We start from the raw sequence: 8,459 nt of genomic DNA, 5'->3' as shown, positions 1-8,459 counted from the left end.
CCGGGTTGCTTAGGGCCTTGGATGAGAACTGACATCATAATGAACTTCCGCTTCATGCACATCCAAGGAGGAAGGTTATACATACATAGAGTCACGGGCCAGGTGCTGTGATTGCTGCTCTGCTCCCCGAAAGGATTAATGCCATCCGCGCTTAAAGCAAACCATACGTTCCTTGGGTCACTTGCAAACTCAGCCTAGTACTTTCTCTCGATTTTTCTCCACTGCGACCCGTTAGCGGGTGCTCTCAACTTCCCGTCTTTCTTACGGTCCTCACTGCGCCATCGCATCAACTTGGCATGCTCTCCGTTTCTGAACAGACGTTTCAACCGTGGTATTATAGGAGCATACCACATCACCTTCGCAGGAACCCTCTTCCTGGGGGCTCGCCGTCAACATCACCAGGGTCATCTCATCTGATCTTATACCGTAATGCACCGCATACCGGGCATGCGTTTAGATCCTTGTACGCACCACGGTAGAGGATGCAGTCATTAGGGTATGCATGTATCTTCTGCACCTCCAATCCTAGAGGGCATACGACCTTCTTTGATGCGTATGTACTGTCGGGCAATTCGTTATCCTTTGGAAGCTTCTTCTTCAATATTTTCAGTAGCTTCTCAAATCCTTTGTCAGGCACAGCATTCTCTGCCTTCCACTGCAGCAATTCTAGTATGGTACCGAGCTTTGTGTTGCCATCTTCGCAATTGGGGTACAATCCTTTTTTGTGATCCTATAACATGCGATCGAACTTCAGCTTCTCCTTTTGACTTTCGCATTGCGTCCTTGCATCGACAATGACCCGGCGGAGATCATCATCATCGGGCACATCGTCTGGTTCCTCTTGATCTTCAGCAGCTTCGCCCGTTGCAGCATCATCGTGCACATCGTCTGGTTCCTCTTGATCTCCAATAGCATCATCGTATTCAGGGGGCACATAGTTGTCATCGTACTCTTCTTGTTCGCCGTCTTCCATCATAACCCCTATTTCTCCGTGCCTCGTCCAAACATTATAGTGTGGCATGAAACCCTTGTAAAGCAGGTGGGTGTGAAGGATTTTCCGGTCAGAGTAAGACTTTGTATTCCCACATATAGGGCATGGACAACACATAAAACCATTCTGCTTGTTTGCCTCAGCCACTTCGAGAAAATCATGCACGCCCTTAATGTACTCGGAGGTGTGTCTTTCACCATACATCCATTGCCGGTTCATCTGCGTGCATTATATATAATTAAGTGTGTCAAAAATCATTACAGAACATCATGAATAGATAATTAAGTGACCAAATTAATAGATGTTCATCATCACATTAAAATCAAAGTACATACATAGTTCTCATCTGAAGGAAATATGCCCTAGAGGCAATAATAAAGTTATTATTTATTTCCTCATATCATGATAAATGTTTATTATTCATGCTAGAATTGTATTAACCGGAAACATGATACATGTGTGAATACATAGACAAACATATAGTCACTAGTATGCCTCTACTAGACTAGCTCATTAATCAAAGATGGTTATGTTTCCTAACCATAGACATGTGTTGTCATTTGATTAATGGGATCACATCATTAGGAGAATAATGTGATTGACATGACCCATTCCGTTAGCCTAGCACTTGATCATTTAGTATATTGCTATTGCTTTCTTCATGACTTATACATGTTCCTGTAACTATGAGATTATGCAACTCCCGTTTACCGGAGGAACACTTTGGGTGCTACCAAACGTCACAATGTAACTGGGTGATTATAAAGGAGTACTACAGGTGTCTCCAAAGGTACATGTTGGGTTGGCGTATTTCGAGATTAGGTTTTGTCACTCCGATTGTCGGAGAGGTATCTCTGGGCCCTCTCGGTAATGCACATCACTATAAGCCTTGCAAGCAATGTAACTAATGAGTTAGTTACGGAATGATGCATTACGTAACGTGTAAAGAGACTTGCCAGTAATGAGATTGAACTAGGTATTGGATACCGACGATCGAATCTCGGGCAAGTAACATACCGATGACAAAGGGAACAGCGTATGTTGTTATGCGGTTTGACCGATAAAGATCTTCGTAGAATAAGTGGGAGCCAATATGAGCATCCAGGTTCCGCTATTGGTTATTGACCGAGAATAGTTCTAGGTCATGTCTACATTGTTCTCGAACCTGTAGGGTCCGCACACTTAAGGTTTCGATGATAGTTATATTATGAGTTTATGAGTTTTGATGTACCGAAGGAGTTCGGAGTCCTGGATGAGATCGGGGACATGACGAGGAGTCTCGAAATGGTCGAGACATAAAGATCGATATATTGGACGACTATATTCGGAGTTCGGAAAGGTTCCGAGTGATTCGGGTATTTTTCGGAGTACCGGAGAGTTACGGGAATTCGCCAGGGAGTATATGGGCCTTATTGGGCCATACGGGAATAGAGGAGAGAGGCCAAAAGGAAGGAGGCCTGCCCCCCCCCCTCTGGTCCGAATTGGACAAGGGGGCCGGCCCCCTTTTCCTTCTCCCTCTCCTCCTCTTTTCTTCTCCAACAAGGAAAGGAGGAGTCCTACTCCCGGTGGGAGTAGGACTCCCTCCTTGGTGCGCCTCCTCCATAGGCCGGCCGCCTCCCCCCTTGCTCCTATATATATGGGGGCAGGGGGGCACCCCAAAGACACAACAACAATTGACCCTTGAGATCTATTAGCCATGTGCGGTGCCCCCCTCCACCATAGTCCTCCTCGATAATATTGTAGCGGTGCTTAGGCGAAGCCCTGCGACGGTAGAACATCAAGATCGTCACCACGCCGCCGTGCTAACGGAACTCTCCCTTGACACTCGGCTGGATCGGAGTTCGAGGGACGTCATCGAGCTGAACGTGTGCTAGAACTCGGAGGTGCCGTAGTTTCGGTGCTTGATCGGTCGGGCCGTGAAGATGTACGACTACATCAACCGTGTTGTTCTAACGCTTCCGCTTTCGGTCTACAAGGGTATGTAGATTACACTCTCCCCTCTCGTTGCTATGCATCACCATGATCTTGCGTGTACGTAGGAAATTTTTGAAATTACTACGTTCCCCAACAGTGGCATCTGAGCCTGGTTTTATGCGTAGATGTCATATGCACGAGTAGAACACAAGTGAGTTGTGGGCGATACAAGTCATACTTCTTACCAGCATGTCATACTTTGGCTCAGCGGTATTGTCAGATGAAGCGGCCCGGACCGACATTACGTGTATGCTTACGTGAGGCTGGTTTCACCGTTACAAGCACTCGTGCTTAAAGGTGACTGGCGGGTGTCTGTCTCTCTCACTTTAGCTGAACCGAGTGTGGCTACGCCCGGTCCTTGCCAAGGTTAAAACAGCATTAACTTGACGAACTATCGTTGTGGTTTTGATGCGTAGGTAAGAACGGTTCTTGCTAATCCCGTAGCAGCCACGTAAAATTTGCAACAACAAAGTAGAGGACGTCTAACTTGTTTTTGCAGGGCATGTTGTGATGTGATATGGTCAAGACGTGATGCTATATTTTATTGTATGAGATGATCATGTTTTGTAACCAAAGTTATCGGCAACTGGCAGGAGCCATATGGTTGTCGCTTTATTGTATGAAATGCAAACGCCCTGTAATTGCTTTACTTTATCACTAAGTGGTAGTGATAGTCGTAGAAGCAATAGATGGCGTAACAACAACGATGCTACGATGGAGATCAAGGTGTCGCACCGGTGACGATGGTGATCACGACGGTGCTTCGAAGATGGAGATCACAAGCACAAGATGATGATGGCCATATCATATCACTTATATTGATTACATGTGATGTTTATCCTTTATGCATCTTATCTTGCTTTGATTGACGGTAGCATTTTAAGATGATCTCTCACTAAAATTATCAAGAAGTGTTCTCCCTGAGTATGCACCGTTGCGAAAGTTCTTCGTGCTGAGACACCACGTGATGATCGGGTGTGATAGGCTCTACGTTCAAATACAACGGGTGCAAAACAGTTGCACACGCGGAATACTCAGGTTAAACTTGACGAGCCTAGCATATAACAGATATGGCCTCGGAACACGAAGACCGAAAGGTCGAGCGTGAATCATATAGTAGATATGATCAACATATTGATGTTCACTGTTGAAACTACTCCATCTCACGTGACGATCGGACATGGTGTAGTTGATATGGATCACGTAATCACTTAGAGGATTAGAGGGATGTCTATCTAAGTGGGAGTTCTTAAGTAATATGATTAATTGAACTTAAATTTATCATGAACTTAGTACCTGATAGTATTTTGCTTGTCTATGTTTGTTGTAGATAGATGGCTTGTGCTGTTGTTCCGTTGAATTTTAATGCGTTCCTTGAGAAAGCAAAGTTGAAAGATGATGGCAGCAATTACACAGACTGGGTCCGTAACCTGAGGATTATCCTCATTGCTGCACAGAAGAATTACGTCCTGGAAGCACCGCTGGGTGCCAGGCCTGCTGCTGATGCAACTGACGACGTTAAGAACGTCTGGCAGAGCAAAGCTGATGACTACTCGATAGTTCAGTGTGCCATGCTTTACGGCTTAGAATCGGGTCTTCAACGACGTTTTGAACGTCATGGAGCATATGAGATGTTCCAGGAGTTGAAGTTAATATTTCAAGCAAATGCCCGGATTGAGAGATATGAAGTCTCCAATAAGTTCTATAGCTGCAAGATGGAGGAGAATAGTTCTGTTAGTGAACACATACTCAAAATGTCTGGGTATAATAATCACTTGATTCAACTGGAAGTTAATCTTCCTGATGATAGTGTCATTGACAGAATTCTTCAATCACTGCCACCAAGCTACAAGAGCTTCATGATGAACTATAATATGCAAGGGATGGACAAGACTATTCCCGAGCTCTTCGCAATGCTAAAAGCCGCGGAGGTAGAAATCAAGAAGGAGCATCAAGTGTTGATGGTTAACAAGACCACCAGTTTCAAGAAAAAGGGCAAAGGGAAGAAGAAGGGGAACTTCAAGAAGAACAGCAAACAAGTTGTTGCTCAAGAGAAGAAACCCAAATCTGGACCTAAGCCTGAGACTGAGTGCTTCTACTGCAAGCAAACTGGACACTGGAAGCGGAACTGCCCCAAGTATTTGGCGGATAAGAAGGATGGCAAGGTGAACAAAGGTATATGTAATATACATGTTATTGATGTGTACCTTACTAATGCTCGCAGTAGTACCTGGGTATTTGATACTGGTTCTATTGCTAATATTTGCAACTCGAAACAGGGACTACGGATTAAGCGAAGATTGGCTAAGGACGAGGTGACGATGCGCGTGGGAAATGGTTCCAAAGTCGATGTGATCGCGGTCGGCACGCTACCTCTACATCTACCATCGGGATTAGTTTTAGACCTAAATAATTGTTATTTAGTGCCAGCGTTGAGCATGAACATTATATCTGGATCTTGTTTGATGCGAGACGGTTATTCATTTAAGTCAGAGAATAATGGTTGTTCTATCTATATGAGTAATATCTTTTATGGTCATGCACCCTTGAAGAGTGGTGTATTTTTATTGAATCTCGATAGTAGTGATACACATATTCATATTGTTGAAACCAATAGATGCAGAGTTGATAATGATAGTGCAACTTATTTGTAGCACTGCCGTTTAGATCATATCGGTGTAAAGCACATGAAGAAACTCCATACTGATGGGCTTTTGGAATCACTTGATTATGAATCACTTGGTACTTGCGAACCGTGCCTCATGGGCAAGATGACTAAAACGCCGTTCTCCGGAACTATGGAGCGAGCAACTGATTTGTTGGAAATCATACTACTGATGTTTGTGGTCCAATGAATGTTGAGGCTCGCGGCGGGTATCGTTATTTTCTCACATTCACAGATGATTTGAGCAGATATGGGTATATCTACTTAATGAAACACAAGTCTGAAACATTTGAAAAGTTCAAAGAATTTCAGAGTGAAGTGGAAAATCATTGTAACAAGAAAATAAAATTTCTACGATCTGATCGTGGAGGAGAATATTTGAGTTACGAGTTTGGTTTACATTTGAAATAATGCGGAATAGTTTTGCAACTCACGCCACCTGGAACACCACAACGAAATGGTGTGTCCGAACGTCGTAATCGTACTTTACTAGATATGGTGCGATCTATGATGTCTCTTACTGATTTACCGCTATCATTTTGGGGTTATGCTTTAGAGACGGCCGCATTCACGTTAAATAGTGCACCATCAAAATCCGTTGAGACGATGTCTCATGAACTGTGGTTTGGCAAGAAACCAAAGTTGTCATTTCTTAAAGTTTGGGGCTGCGATGCTTATGTGAAGAAACTTCAACCAGATAAGCTCGAACCCAAATCGAATAAATGTGTCTTCATAGGATACCCAAAAGAGACTGTTGGGTACACCTTCTATCACAGATCTGAAGGCAAGATTTCCGTTGCAAAATTCGGATCCTTTCTAGAGAAGGAGTTTCTCTCGAAAGAAGTGAGTGGGAGGAAAGTAGAACCTGATGAGGTAACTGTACCTACTCCCTTATTGGAAAGTAGTTCATCACAAGAACCGGTTCCTGTGACAACTACACCAATCAGTGAGGAAGCTAATGATATTGATCATGAAACTTCAGATCAAATTTCTACTGAACCTCGTAGATCTACCAGAGTAAGATCCGCACCAGAGTGGTACGGTAATCCTATTCTGGAAGTCATGTTACTTGACCATGAGGAACCTACGAACTATGAGGAAGCGATGATGAGCCCAGATTCCGCAAAATGGCTAGAGGCCATGAAATCTGAGATGGGATCCATGTATGAGAACAAAGTATGGACTTTGGTTGACTTGCCTGATGATCGGCAAGCCATTGAGAATAAATGGATTTTTAAGAAGAAGACTGACGCTGATGGTAATATAACTGTCTATAAAGCTCGACTTGTTGCAAAAGGTTTTGGACAAGTTCAAGGGGTTGACTATGATGAGACTTTCTCACCCGTAGCGATGCTTAAGTCTGTCCGAATCATGTTAGCAATTGCTGCATTTTATGATTATGAAATTTGGCAAATGGATGTCAAAACTGCATTCTTGAATGGATTTCTGGAAGAAGAGTTGTATATGATGCAGCCAGAAAGTTTTGTCGATCCAAAAGGTGCTAACAAAGTGTGCATGCTCCAGCGATCCATTTATGGACTGGTGCAAGCATCTCAGAATTGGAATAAACGCTTTGATAGTGTGATCAAAGCATATGGTTTTATACAGACTTTTGGAGAAGCCTGTATTTACAAGAAAGTGAGTGGGAGCTCTGTAGCATTTCTGATATTATATGTAGATGACATATTATTAATTGGAAATGATATAGAATTTCTGGATAGCATAAAGGGATACTTGAATAAAAGTTTTTCTATGAAAGACCTTGGTGAAGCTGCTTATATATTGGGCATCAAGATTTATAGAGATAGATCAAGATGCTTAATTGGACTTTCACAAAGTACATACCTTGATAAAGTTTTGAAAAAGTTCAAAATGGATCAGGCAAAGAAAGGGTTCTTGCCCGTACTACAAGGTGTGAAGTTGAGTCAAACTCAATGCCCGACCACAGCAGAAGATAGAGAGAAATGAAAGATGTTCCCTATGCTTCAGCCATAGGCTCTATCATGTATGCAATGCTGTGTACCAGACCTAACGTGTGCTTAGCAATAAGCTTGGTAGGAAGGTACCAAAGTAATCCAGGAGTGGATCACTGGACAGCGGTCAAGAACATCCTGAAATACCTGAAAAGGACTAAGGATATGTTTCTCGTATATGGAGGTGACAAAGAGCTAGTCGTAAATGGTTACGTCGATGCAAGCTTTGACACTGATCCGGACAATTCTAAATCGCAAACTGGATACGTGTTTTTATTAAACGGTGGAGCTGTAAGTTGGTGCAGTTCTAAACAAAGCGTCGTGGCAGGATCTACATGTGAAGTGGAGTACATAGCTGCTTCAGAAGCAGCAAATGAAGGAGTCTGGATGAAGGAGTTCATTTCCGATCTAGGTGTCATACCTAGTGCATCGGGACCAATGAAGATCTTCTGTGACAATACTGGTGCAATTGCCTTGGCAAAGGAATCCAGATTTCACAAGAGGACCAAGCACATCAAGAGACGCTTCAATTCCATCCGGGACCAAGTCCAGGTGGGAGACATAGAGATTTGCAAGATACATACGGATCTGAATGTTGCAGACCCATTGACTAAGCCTCTTCCATGAGCAAAACATGATCAGCACCAAGACTCCATGGGTGTTAGAATCATTACTGTGTAATCCAGATTATTGACTCTAGTGCAAGTGGGAGACTGAAGGAAATATGGCCTAGAGGCAACAATGAAGTTATTATTTATTTCCTCATATCATGATAAATGTTTATTATTCATGCTAGAATTGTATTAACCGGAAACATGATACATGTGTGAATACATAGACAAACATATAGTCACTA

Source organism: Triticum aestivum, chromosome 7B, assembly GCF_018294505.1.
Source record: "Triticum aestivum cultivar Chinese Spring chromosome 7B, IWGSC CS RefSeq v2.1, whole genome shotgun sequence".
NCBI classification, from domain to species: domain Eukaryota; kingdom Viridiplantae; phylum Streptophyta; class Magnoliopsida; order Poales; family Poaceae; genus Triticum; species Triticum aestivum.
The sequence above is the reverse complement of the archived record's forward strand: the minus strand, read 5'-3'. Positions refer to the sequence as shown.